Genomic DNA, 13,349 nt, shown 5'->3' with positions numbered 1-13,349 from the left:
CGGGTCCGAAGATGGTTAGGAACCTAGAAGGAGAGAGAGAAAGAGAGAGAGAGAAGGGAATAAGATTTCTAGAAGGAGCCGAGGAATGTCCTTTATTTTCTTTTTCTCTCTAGATCTCGTATGACTTGGGATCTAGAAAAAGAAAGAGACATCGTCGCAGAGCGAAAAAGGAATTGCTCTCCAGCGGAAATTGATAAGTTGCTTTCCCCCAGTTCGCATCTTGTCGCTGATTGAGAGAGAGAGAGAGAGAGAGAGAGAGAGAGAGAATATACCCTGGTTTGTACGTATGGGGAATTTTTTCCGTGAGGGTTTTGGAGTGGCTGGAATTGGCATGGGTTAGGAAACCTTCATGTGGAATGGCCGAAGTAGATCGACTTCGATTTGTTTCTTTATTTGTTGTCCTATTATTGTTTTCGTGTTTACCCTCAACTACTCTTTACTGTTCTTTACTATCAGCACTTCCTTCTTGGCCACCGTTATGTATTCTGCAGAAACTGTTCATTATTATTATTAATAATCTCGTGCATCTAAATCGTGTATTAACTTGTATCTACCTAATTTATTTGTATATGGCCCTGAGCAGTAATAATAGATAATAATGATACTACTGAAGATTGAAAAAAATTAATGATACTACTACTACTACTACTACTACTACTACTACTACTAATAATAATAATAATAATAATAATAATAATATGATGATGATGATGATGATGATGATGATTATTATTATTATTATTACTGAGAGTTGCCATTCACTCTTCCTTTTTAGCACACTGTACCCGAATTCCGTATCTGCCACATGGTCTTTAACTAAAAAATATTATTATTATTATTATTATTATTATTATTATTATTATTATTATTATTATTATTATATTTTTTCGGGGGTCTTATCACAGTCCTCCAATTCAACTGGGTGGTATTTATAGTGTGGGGTTCCAGGTTGCATCCTGCCTCCTTAGGAGTCCATCACTTTTCTTCCTATGTGCGCCGTTACTAGGATCCCACTCTTCTGCACGAGACCTGGAGCTACTTGAGCCTCTAGTTTTTCTAGATTCCTTTTCAGGGATCTTGGGATCGTGCCTAGTGTTCCTATGATTATGGGTACAATTTTCACGAGCATATCCCATATCCTTCTTATTTCTATTTTCAGGTCTTGATACTTGTCCATTTTTTCCCTCTTTCTCTTCAACTCTGGTGTCCCATGGTATTGCGACATCAATGATGGATACTTCTTGATTTTGTCTTTCAACGTCACGTGTGGTCTATAATAATAATCATAATAAATTATTATTATTATTATTATATTATTATTATTATTATTATTATTATTATTATTATTATCTCATGCATCTAAATTTTGTGTATTAAGTTTGTATCTACTTGGCTTATCTGTATATGACCGGTAATTGAAATAAAGCACATTATTATTATTAGTACTATTATTACGTATTTTTATTATTTCTATGCCTGTATATCTTGTTGTTACTTTTAAGTTGACAAATCCATTATTTCACTTACCTTTTTTTATTGCGATCACAAAACTGAGAACCCAGTGGCCTTCCGTAGCGTGGGAAAAACTGAATAATAATAATAATAATAATAATAATAATAATAATAATAATAATAATAATAATAATAATAATAATGTACTTTATTTCAACTCGGGGTCTTATACAGAGAAAGACAAGGTAGGTGCAATACAATACAAAGTATTTAGATACAAGACTTGAGAACTTATAGCTAAAGGTTCCAACCGAACAGTTGCCAGTGATGATGATAATGATAATAATAATGATAATAATAAGAGCTGTGTAAGAGTCCCATGGAATGGAGATGGAGGGAAAGCAACCGGAACGGACCCGAATTATTTTCTGTCTCATGAAGGATTGTTTATGTAAGAATCATTCGGTGGGAGGGGGTGGCTTTTTCATTTTTTTCTTTGGATTTGTGATGGATGTCTTTATTGAACAGAACAAACACGTTGCTGGATCCTCCTGCGTGAGGAAGTAAATATTATAGGGTTTAAATGAAACTGAATTCGAGAAAGAATTCCAGATTCTAGGTCTGTCTTTACCATTCACTGTTTGATTATGACTTTCAATACATATCATCTTGTACACCGGTCAGCCAGTCTGCCCCACATGGCATAACATTTCATGCACGACTGCATTATTATTATTATTATTATTATTATTATTATTATTATTATTATTATTATTATTATTATATGCTGGAAGAAGACCGTCATTAATACGCGTTTTATTGAAAATAATGGCTGTTTCTGCCGCGTTTATTTTTAATAGAAGTTTCTCTATTCTTCTTATTACTGATTTTTTTCTGTGCCCAGTTGGGTATCAAAACGCCAAATGGGGGATTCATGTAAAAACGTGGTATTTGTCAAATTGAATATGTTATACAAAATACAGTACAAATTGGATCTTGAGCCTAATCGACAAAAGTCATTTAGTATCTTTTGTCGACTGGGCTTACGATCCAATTTGTACTGCATTTTGTATAATATATTAAATTTGACAAATACCACGTTTTTTCATATGAAACCCCCATTAGGCGTTTTAATAGCCAACTTGAGTACAGAAGAAAAAAAGAATAGAGAAACTACTATAGAAAATAAACGCGGCTAAAATAGCCATTATTTTCAATAAATCCTCTATTATTATTATTATTATTATTATTATTATTATTATTATTATTATTATTATTATTATTATTATTATTATTATTTCTCGAGTTTGCCTTTATCTACCGAGGACTGCTCTTGGCCATCGACCTTTTATTTGTCAACATAAAAATGAAAGCAGTTCACAGGAGATTATGACCCTCAGCCTCTTTTCCACTTCCATTTCCCTTCCACTTACTTTATCCTTTATTTCTTATTCCACTTCCCTTCTAGTTACCTCCTTGCAGTTACCCTCCCCTTCCAGTTCCCTTCCCTTTTCTAGTTACCTATTCCTTCCAATCTCTTTCCCCTTCCACTTGCCTTCCCTTTCCAGTTAGTATCTTCCCTTTCCTTTCCAGTTAGTATCTTCTCTTTCCACGTCCTTTCTCCTTCTAGTTCCTCCACCCTTCCAATTGCCTTTCTCTTCTTGTTTTTCCTCCCCCTCTGGATAGTTTCCGTTACCCTTCCAGCTATCATCCCGTTCCAGTTCTTTTCCCATTCCAGTTTCTTTCCCGTTCCAGTTCTTTTCCCATTCCAGTTTCTTTCCCGTTCCAGTTTCCTTCCCGTTCCAGTTTCCTTCCCCTTCCAGTTCTTTTCCCCTTTCAGTACCTTTCTCACTCCAGTTCTTTCCCCCTTCCAGTTCTTTTCGCCCTTCCAGTTCCTTTACCTTTCCAGTTCTTTTCCCCTTCCAGTTCATCTTCCAGTTTTTTCCCATTCCAATTTCTTTCTTCCAGTTCTTTTCCTATTCCAGTTCCTATCGTCTTCTAGTTCTTTCTTCCAGTACTTTACCCATTCCAGTTCCTTTCCTCCATCCTTTTCCTATTACAGTTCATATCTTCTTCCAGTTTCTCCTCCAGTTGTTTTCCTATTCCAGTTCCTCCTATCTTCTTCCAGTTCCTCTTTCAGTTCTTTTCCCGTTCCAGGTCTTTTCCTGTTCCAGGTCTTTTCCCGTTCCAGTTCATTTCCCCTTCCAGTTATTGTCCCATTCCAGTTCTTTTTCCATTCCATTTCCCTTCCGGTTCTTCTTCCTCCTCCTAATCTTTGTCTTGAAGCGTTGGCAAGCATTTCTTATTCCAGGGCATGGTAATATCCGTAAGGTGATTTCGTTGTATTTTTAAACAAATAAGCTTTATATATATGATATTATATATATATATATATATACATATACACATATATATATATATATATATATATATAATATATATATAATATATATATATTCATTATTTATATTATATAATTAATATATTATATATATATTATATATATTCATGTATATATACATATAATTTTATTATATATATATATAATATATATTATATATGTGTGTGTGTGTGTGTATATACACATATAATATAATAGATATTATATATATATATTAATATATTATCTATATATATATATATATATATATATCTATTATATATATATATATATATAGATAGATATATATTATATGTGATTATACATACACACACACACACACATACCATATATATATTATATATATAATATATATATATAATTCTATATATATCTATATATATATATATATATATATATTTTATATATATTTTTATATATATTATATATTATTATAATTATATATTATTTTATTCTATATTAATATTATTATATTATAATATCTAATATATATCTATATTATATATATATATATATATATAATAAGTATATATGTATAAAAATATATAATTTATATAAATATATAATATAATATAATATATATATATATATATAATATAGTAAATATATATAATATTATATATTATCTGTATATATATATATATATATATATCTTATTTACATATATATATATATATATTATTATGTATATATATAATATTTAATAGATATAATCTATAATAATTATATAATAATATCATATATATTATATATATATATTATATAATTGTGTGTGTGTGTGTATTTTTTGTGTTGGGAGTGTGTGTGGATATTAGACGCCTACGCTCCTTGCCGTAATAGAGTTGACTGTAAACCCTGTCCCCCGACCCCCGCCCCCCTTTTCTTAAATAACACTCGCCCTGCCAGAAGTATATAACGTCGCCTTGTATTACTTTCTGCTGCAAGACGATAATTTTCGAGCACGAACTCCCAGCCTTCCAAACAGCTGCTATAGCTATATTTTTTTCATAAGCCATCAGCATTTGTTATCCATCCCGTGGGCAAAAATGAACATCGTCTAATTCTGAATAGAGAACGAGAGAGAGAGAGCGAATGAGTGAGAGGGAGTGAGAGGAGATGGAACGGGGGGAAAGAAGAAGAAAAAAGTTCCGCATGGAGGGAAGATGAAGAAAAAGTTGTAGCCTTTTATGCAGGTCTATAAATTCGAAAAATTCTAATAAAAGTTGCCGGGTGATGACGGTAGGTGCCGGAGGGAGTCTCTCACCTCGGCCCCGACTCTGTGTCCATATCGGTAAATAATAGACTCTTGTGCATACTGATATTTCTGCCGCCTATAACTTCCTCTTCTTCTTCTTCATCTTCTCGCGAATCGAACGTCTCTCTCTCTCTCTCTCTCTCTCTCTCTCTCTCTCTCTCTCTCTCTCTCTCTCATACACGGCTTATTAAAGCCTCTTTCTCTGTCGTTCAGTTCCACCTCAATCCCCGCCTCGGCCTCCCTCCTCTCCTTGCATGGGGTCTCGACCCGAGAATGAGCGATCTACACTATCAGATGAAAGGCCTCTTCGGCCCGGAGCACGTTCGTTTTGTTCCGTTTTGTCGTAATAAGGGTGAGGATGATGATGTGTCTGCGGATGCTCGGGGCCAGGTTGCGTTCTCTCCGCTTGTTTTAATCACTTTCGGAGACGCGGGGGGCGTGGGGGTGTGGCGGGGTGGTGTTTGTCGGGTTTCACTACCCCCTTCCCTTCCATCCTCCATCCTATTTCTCTCCTCGTTCGCTTAGTGATGTCCGTCTTCGCAAGAGACTCCGAGGTTCGTTTACCTTTTCCGCAACGCTTGAAATCCTTCGGGTCCAGCTTGCCTTCGAGAGGTGACGGGGGCGGGGATTGGGGAAGGGAGAGAGAGAAAACGAAGGGGGGGGAGGAGGTTAAGGAAGAGGAGTGCTTTAGGGCGGGAATGAGGCCGTTTCTTAAAGATTTACCTCATACCACCACCACCTCCTCCTCCTCCTCCTCCTCCTCCTCCTCCTCCCCTTCATCACAAAACTTCGTGATCATCTTCTTAATTAAAGTCCAGAGATGCTTTACTGGCCGCCATCTGATAGCTTGTACTTTTATTCTCTCTCTTTTTTTACTCTCTCTCTTCTGGGATCTACGAATCGTGCTGATCTCGGTCCCGGTCGATAGTGAAATTTCGTGTCGCGAGTTCGAGAGGAGTTCGATCTGGCTTCGTGGGGCATCAGCAGCGGAGACCTTCGCAGCTGCTGCTGTTGGGTGGGGGGGGGGGGAGGGGGGGGGAGGGGGGGAAGTTTCCCGTGAAAAATTGTACTGGGACATTTTCCCTCATCGAGGTTGATCTACGTAAGTTAAGGGTATGAACTGAGTACCCCCTAATTTATTTATTTGAGAATCATTACTCATAGACGCGATGGTCATCCGAGACTTTCATCGTGGCCGCCGGGGAAACTGGTATAGAGGGAGGGCGTCCAGGTGTCATTAAGAGTCGGGGCAAAAGTGGTGATCATTAGAGGTTTTCATAATGGCCCCTCTCTCCACTCGGTGTGTTTAATGAGGTCATAAATATTTTTTTCTTGCCCCTCTTCAACCAGATGACTTCCTCCTCTTTCCAGTACACTTCTCTCGTCAGGCCACGCCTCCCGCCTGACCTGACCGCCTGGTTTTGACCTCATCAATGAACCCCACCTCCTTTCGACCCCTCCCATCCACTCTTAAACCTGAAGGAGTACGTACGGATTAGGAACCCCATTCACACGTGATGTCCAATTTCCTGATGATGGCATGACCACTAAATGCCTCTCTCTCTCTCTCTCTCTCTCTCTCTCTCTCTCTCTCTCTCTCTCTCTCTCGGGGAAGAAGAGAAATTTTGGTGTGCCCCATTCAATCGTGATACTCGGCTCGCTGATGGGGTATGCTTCTGAACCCCCTCTCTCTCTCTCTCTCTTCTCTCTCTCTCTCTCTCTCTCTCTCTCTCTCTCTCTGACCGACGTTGATGACCATCGAGCAGACAGGAAAAAGACGGTCGTGATTCCCTTTGACTTTTATGTTGTTTATGAGCCCTTTGGACGCGTTTACTGCAGTGTTCCCCAAGTGGAATTTTATGTTGGCTTAATGTTATCAGATTCCACCTCAAAAGATTGTCAGTTATGGTCGTACTGTCGGTGTGAGTGTGTGTGTGTGTGTGTGTGTGCGTGTTTGTGGTGTGTTTGTGGTGTGTGCGCGCTAGAACGTGCATGCATGCCTGCATGTGCATCCAACTCTCCCCCCCTCCGCCTCCACCTCCCCTCCCCTCCCCCCCCCCGATCTGCCCACTTCCCAACATGGGCATAGGCTGTAGTAGATGGGTGACCCTTTACTCGTAGGGGGAATGGATGAAGAGGTCCATCAGGTAAGGGGGAACTAAATGAGTTTGAGTTTAGGGACCTAGGTAGAGTGAAGCGGATATAATAAATTCAGTGGAGAGAGAGAGAGAGAGAGAGAGAGAGGGAGAGAGAGAGAGAGAGAGAGAGAGAGTTCTGTATTCGATAATTCATGTATATGTGTTTTGTGTGTCCATTATTTATGTCTCAATAAAGGACGAAAACGCTCGGATAGAATTTCTGCCTATTATTTTTTCCTTTGGTATTCGCTTATATCATGAAGTCATGTGAATCTACCTGTGATTTTTTATGCACATATAATATATATATATATATATATATATATCTATATATCTTATATATATATTATATATATATATAAGATGAGAGAGAGAGAGAGAGAGAGAGAGAGAGAGAGAGAGAGAGAGACCTTCTGCTTTCTGTAATGTTGGTATGGAAACAAAAATATTTTAATGCTGAGAGAGAAGTGTGTCCTGCGTTAGGTAGTTGTAGTTCATGTATGAGAGCAAGTATTTCAATTTAGATTTGAAGAGACTTCTACATTTCAATGTTATGGCAAAAATACTTAAGTGGGGAGGAGAGGAGAGGGAGAGAGATGGAGAGAGGAGAGAGAGGAGAGAGAATAGAGAGAGACTTCTACATTCATGTATGGCAAAAATACTTAAGTGGGGAGAGAGAGAGAGAGAGAGAGAGAGAGATAGAGAGAGAGAGAGAGAGAGAGAGGACGAACAGGCTCTGCCACGATTGCAAACCAATGGGACTTACACGTCTCGGTCTTTTGCATAATTTATGCATATTGTATACCGTATATGCAATGTTTCCTTACTTAAGTAGTTGATAAGAACCAACAGAGAGTGTCGTTATTTGAGAAATGCTATCGAGCAAAAACCTCACCAATTAAGGGAAATGAGAAAATAAAGAGAACCGAACAGAGGACAGAAATGGATGACCACTTTGTGACGAGGTTCTTGTATAGGTTACGCAGGGGATGACACGGAGTGGGTTGTTGATATAGGGAGGGGAAGGGAGGGAGGGGAGATTGCCAATATTCAACCAGGTTTGGGCGGGGTGTAGAATAGGGCTGATAACTGGGATTGTGGGTAGGGAGGGAGGGAGGGAGGGAGAGGGGGGGAGGGGGTAGGTGTAGGACGTTGTGCGTCGTTTAGAACGTAGCGGCGGAGGCTCGGCTGTCTTGGGTGTCCATCCAGGTGTCCCAGACGTCGGGGAAGAACGCAGGTCGCGCGGTCCTCCTGTCGAACCCCATCAGGAGGACCCCCAGAAACATCCAGCGGCCGCCTCCTGATGTCTCTATCAGGGCGTCACTGCCTTGACCCAACCCAGGCCTCGCCATTATCATTCCTCCATCTTCTACCCTTCCCCTCACCCACCTCCCCCTCCCCCTCCCATCCACCACCTCCTTTATCTCCTTCCCTTCTGGTAAGTCGTCAGCGTCGCCTTCTGGAGTTAGGTCGATTGTTAGTTGACCAGTGTCCTTATTTCTGTTGATATATTTACTACTCTTTGGGACTGCTGGCGGAGATTTACAATAAGAGTACTTCTTCACTGAAAGTCATGAATCTCCCCCCTCCCCTACCCCACCCAACCCACTTTCCCTTCTGCTACGTCGTCAGCGTCGCCTTCTGGAGCTTGGTACGTTGTTACTTGGTGGTTAGTTTACTCAAGTCTTTGATATATTTCGTTTTCTTAAAGATTTTTGGCGCAGATTACAGAGTACTGTTTACCCTGAGAGTGGTTTTTCATTAATCTCTCTTGTCCTGGATAACATGTGGCAATAACCCAAATATTATCGTTCCACGTATCGAGGAATATTTGTATTCGCTAAGCAATACTTTTTTGAAAGATTATGGTGACAGTTTTCATCTTTTTCCCTATCCTCAGTATTTTTTTTGATTAATTATTTCTTGCAATTTCTTCATTTACTATTTTGATTCCCAACATTATTTTACTGGGATTCCTTCCAATCACCCAATCGGGATTCGGATGTCTGAGTCTCTCTCTCTCTCTCTCTCTCTCTCTCTCTCTCTCTCTCTCTCTCTCTCTCTCTCATGAAGCAGCAGATCGGTTGTTGAAGTCTCTCTCTCTCTCTCTCTCTCTCTCTCTCTCTCTCTCTCTCTCTCTCTCTCTCTCTCTCTCAAGGAAACGGTGCTGCAGCCCTAAACATCAATAGTTAGACCTCATCTTGAATATACAGAACAGTTTTGGTCACCAACACTTAAGAAGAGACATAAATAGATTAGAAGGAGTACAGGCAAGAGCCATAAAGTTGATTCCATCCATCAAGCAAATATGTTACCAAAGACGACGAGAGAGCCTGAACATGTATGGCTTAGAAACACGACGATTGCGAGGATAACTAATAGAAACATTAAAAATACTGAGAGGCATAACAAAAGTAGACAGTAACCTATTTACGTTAACGAAAACCAGACAAGAAATAATGGATGAAAACTAGAACTGAAGAGATACAACACATCTCATTGTGGGAACTTCTTTACATACAAGGTATATGACACATGGAATAAACTGCCAGCAGAAGTTGTAAACAACAACGGTGTGGAAGAGTTTAAAAGAAAGCTAGACAAAATCATTAGGACACTGTGAATGCACAGTAAAACCTGCTCTTACAGATAAGTGAGCACACGATGTCTCCCTTGGATTGGCATGGACTCAAACAAGTCTCTTTGAGACATGTTAATTCTCTCTCCGTCTCTTCTCTCTCCCTCCATCTCTTCTTCTCTCTTCTCTCTCTCTCTCTCTCTCTCCATTAAAGATGTATCTAAATATTAACGTGTGTGTGTGTGTGTGTGTGTGCGTGCGTGTCTCAGCATTTTTGTAAACCTTTGTTCACCAGTCAGTCCGACTTGTATATCCACAGGACTAGTAGTTCAGCAGACATTGGAATATAGACATTTTTATTGCAATCTAGGAATTTAATTGGAATTTAGAAATTTTAACTGGAATCTAGAAATTTTTATCTTCATCTATTCAATCAGATCACGAATTTTCCTGAAACGTGTTATACTTTGCGTCTTATTCTTATCGGGTGGAACTGCTTTTTCCCACACACAGACTGGTATTAGGTTCCTGCTTTTTTTATTTGTTTGCTTATCTATTTATTTATTTGTTTTTGCAATCAGTAAATGGATGCTTGCCTCTTTAGGAGTTGCCTCTTCGCTGACGCTCACCTTCCTCGCTTAAACATTAATGTTCACACCAAAATGATAAGTAGGAATAGAGAGAGAGAGAGAGTTTAATTTTCTGCATTCGGTAAACCTTGTATGGCAAAAATATTCATTGTAGAGAGAGAGAGAGACAGAGTGCGATTTTTATCCATTAGGTAAGCCATGTATGAGAAAAATATTTTAATGGAGAAGAGAGAGAGAGAGAGAGGAGAGGAGAGAGAGAGAGAGAGAGAGAGAGAGAGAGAGAGAATTTGAACAATTTCATACGGATTAATCCTTCGTTTGTTTGTCAAAACTGATATTTCAGAAACCTCTTTCCCTTAATTTGAAAAATGTTGATATTCATTGATTTTCTCTTTCGTGTGGCAACGCTGAATGGCTGAATGCGCCCGAGTACTTGACTTGACAGCCTAAATTTCACCAATGAATCAGTCCTTCATGTGACACGGTCTGAAATAAATATTAGACACAATATACTAATCTAGTGATCTTGGAATATAATAGCATTAAATTCGCCTACGTTTACGATTGGTGGATGAGGACCCAGTGAATTACGGTCCACTGTAGGCATTACTAAAGGTTCTTTGCAGCGTCCCCTCGGCCCTGAGGTGCAACCCCAGTCATTCCTTTTACTGTACCTCCATTCGTATTATCTTCCATCTTGCTATCCACCCTCTCATAACAATTACTTTACAGTGCAACTGCTTTGAGGTTTCCCTCCTGTTACGCCTCTCAAACCTACCTACTGTCCATTTCCTTTCCAGCGCTGAATGACCTCATGGGTCCCAGTGCTTGGCCTTTGGCCTAAAAACTGTATTCCAGTTCCTCTTCCTAGAAGCCAGGAGTGCAATGACTGAAACCTTGGCAGTCTGAAGCTCGCTTAGAGGCTTCAGATTTTTATATCCTTGATCACAAAACCTGTCTCTCTTCATTCAGAAGCCAATGTGGAGTCTGATATGACGCCACAGAGTCATAAAAGTTCCATTCTTTTCTTCCTTCTGCTCCAGGATTAGGATTTCCGCGAGTTTATCTTCTTCGTGGTAGGTTCTGGTTCTATCTAGGCCGTAGTTCTGATACGAAGATGAACCACACCATACTAATCTAGTTGTGAACTCGCAGGGGAGGTCATTGTCTAGCGGTTGTCCGTCTGTAGTTTCCGTGAAAGGTAAATTTAATCTTTTTTTTTGTATTTGATAAATGCTGCAAATACAAATAACTACCGGTAAAATAAGTGAAATATTTCAATATTATACAGTAATATGCATTGCAACACATTGCCTGGTATGATTACCATTAAATTTCCATATCACATTAAAGCCAGTTCATGGAATTTTGACAAGTAGGAAAAAAATATATCTATCTAAATCACAACTTTTCCCAGTCATTTTTATTGGCAAAATACAAACAATATTGCAGCCCTCTAGCCTTAGTAGTTTTTAACTTATGATTAAAGTTAACAATAATCGTGCGTGTGGGAACTTGATAAGACAGGCCACCACTGGGACGTGGCTAAAAACCTCATGGGCAGCGGCTTATACAGAAACCTCGATTGCGCCGAAGAAACGTCTGCTAATTTTTTTACTCTTTTCATTTTGTTTTAATTCTCGTTCAGTGGCCTTTTTAGTTCTAAGACAACTATCAATGAAAAGGCAATTCATTGCCGTCGTACATAGGGCCTAATTGATTATTTAGTTGTAATATAATTAATTTTAGAGATTTCCTATTGCTTTTTTTTTTAAAGAAATTACATGTCTTATTTTAATCTCATTATTATGATCCTTTATTATTGTTAAGTTGATTTTTTCCAATACATGTTCCAATAAGCAAAAATAAGTATCGAAAAGCGCGTGACCAATCTACAAAAGGTGTCTGTTACACACAAACACAAGACTACATACATGGGTACTACAAGTTTTTTTTTTCGGTTTATTGTCATGGTTAGGACATCGATCTTGATTTACGGTTCTCAGCGCATTTTAGAAATGTTAGCGGACATTTAAATTGCATAAGTGAATTGTGGGAAAAAAGCAATAACCCCAAACTGACTCTCTCCCTCTCTCTCGTTGGAATAATTTTCCCTTGTAACTGACCGCATCTTTGTTCTTTCAAATTAGTAATCATAAGCCTTTTCATTAATCATTAGTAATTCCAGTAAATAAATAAAAATTGAAAAAAATCCTAATCTTTTTTTTATTGCATCTAATAACTTAGATCTCACAAAGTTTTACTCTTTAATTAATTTTCTGATATTAAAGTCGCTGTAGAGAAACTGCCTGCAGAATTGTATTGTTATTATTAGTGTTTATGTTTTCATTCTTTTCCGGAATTCGATTTCGGAAACCTTTGTCAATTCCGATGAAAATGCTTTGAAATTTATGTCAGTAAGATTAAAATGGAGGAACAAAAGTTATATAGCACTAATTATGTTAATGAAACAGGTCCCTCCCGCCCAACAAGCATACATATTTCCTCATCAAAGAAAAAAAATTAATCCCGGTTCAGCAAAGCCTCTGCGAAAAAAGTGTTCGTATACATATATACACATAAAAATATATATCTCTATATATTATATATCTATATATATATATATATATTATATATATATAAATATTATATATATATGTATGATTATATATATATTATATATATATATATATAATATATATATATATCCTATATAATAATATTCTATATATCATATATATATATATATATCAATATATATATATATATATATATTATATATATATATATATATATATATATGTATATATTATATATATGAATAATCAGGGACTTAGATTAATAAATGGAAAGAACAAGATACGCTCAGTTACAACGGAAAGTTGTTCCAATACGAGAGAGAGAGAGAGAGAGAGGGAGAGGAAGAGGAGAGAGA

Source organism: Macrobrachium nipponense, chromosome 31 (assembly GCF_015104395.2).
Source record: "Macrobrachium nipponense isolate FS-2020 chromosome 31, ASM1510439v2, whole genome shotgun sequence".
NCBI classification, from domain to species: Eukaryota; Metazoa; Arthropoda; class Malacostraca; order Decapoda; family Palaemonidae; genus Macrobrachium; species Macrobrachium nipponense.
The sequence above is the reverse complement of the archived record's forward strand: the minus strand, read 5'-3'. Positions refer to the sequence as shown.